Genomic DNA, 1,573 nt, shown 5'->3' on the forward strand with positions numbered 1-1,573 from the left:
GAAAGTAAGAAGGTACCGGTTTCCCCTCTTTGTTTCTGGATAAGGGCCACATATATCTATGGAGGTCATTTCGAATGGGGAGGTCGTCTCAGGTAACTCTCCCAAGGGTGCAGTGGGGTGTCGCCCTACCTTAAACTTGGCACACGATTCGCACTGCCTCACGTACGTTTCCACATCCCGGTCCATATTGGGCCAAAAGTAATTAAGTTTAATTAAGTCTCGGGTCCGTTTCACTCCCTGATGCCCTGCAAACACCTTATCATGATGCATTTAGATAATGGGCTGTATCAAGTTGTGAGGTACACCCAACCTTCCGTTTTCCAAATTTGGTCCCGCGTACAGAAGCCCATCGTCACTCATAAAGAATTTTGACCCCGTATCTGTGCTAATTTCATCCATTATTTCCTTACAATACGGATCCTATTGCTGTCCCGTGTAAACACTCTTACGAGTGAGGGTTTCACCTGACTCAGCACTTTGACATCTCCGGCTTGCGGCTCCTGTAGCAACGGAAGCAATATGGCGCGATAGGCAGTCCGCATTTACATGCTTCTTGCCTGCCTTGTGTTCAATTTCAAAGTCATATTCAGATAATTTGAGAACCCATAAAGTCAATCGGGCACAATGGTGGTTCTTCACCGTGATCAGCCACTTAAGGGCGGCATGATCGGTAACAATTTTGAATTTTCTCCCATATAGAAGACACCTATGTATTTGTGTACCAAATACACAGCTAGTAACTCCTTCTGAGTCGTACTGTAATTTCTTTCCGCAGCATTGAGCATACGGCTAGCAAAGCTGATAGGCCGTTCCTTCCCATTCTGCAGCTGACTCAAAATGGCAGAAATAGCATAATCAGAAGCATCTGTACTAAGAATAAATTGCTGATCAAACCGAGGGTGCGCCAACACCGATTCGGATGTCAGGGCGGCCTTGAGATCATCGAAGGCCAGTTGCTGGGAATCTGTCCAAACAAACTTCTCGTCTTTTCTTGTTAGTTGAGTTAAAGGCCGACTCATGGCTGCGTAATTTCTTATAAAAGCCCTATAATATCCGGATAGGCCTAGAAATGCGCGGACATCTTTCATCGTTCTTGGCCGTGGGAATTCTCTGATGGCTGTAACTTTACCTGGGTCTGGGGCAACGCCGTTGCTAATAACAACATGACCGAGATATACCACCTCCGGAACTGCGAACGTGCATTTGGCGACGCTTAATTTGAAATTCGCCTCTCGCACGTGTTCAAACGCCAACCTCATTCGTCTCACGTGATCTTCAATTGTCTCACTGAACAGCAACAAGTCATCCAAATACACGAGTACCTCCACGTCACACAACCCAACCAACATGGCATCCATGACGAGGTGAAATGTCGAAGGGGCTCCTGAAAGACCAAAGGCCATTTTCTCATACCTAAAACTACCGAAGTGGGTGACGAATCTCGTCTTATCCTTATCCTCCTCCCATATAGGAATATTCCAATACGCGTTTTCGATGTCCAATAACGTGAAATATCTACTCCCCGCCATAAGTGAGAGGTTGCTCTTGATATCGGGTATGGGGTACACTGGTG

This window comes from Cryptotermes secundus, unplaced genomic scaffold (genome assembly GCF_002891405.2).
Source record: "Cryptotermes secundus unplaced genomic scaffold, Csec_1.0 scaffold6917, whole genome shotgun sequence".
Taxonomy (NCBI): Eukaryota; Metazoa; Arthropoda; class Insecta; order Blattodea; family Kalotermitidae; genus Cryptotermes; species Cryptotermes secundus.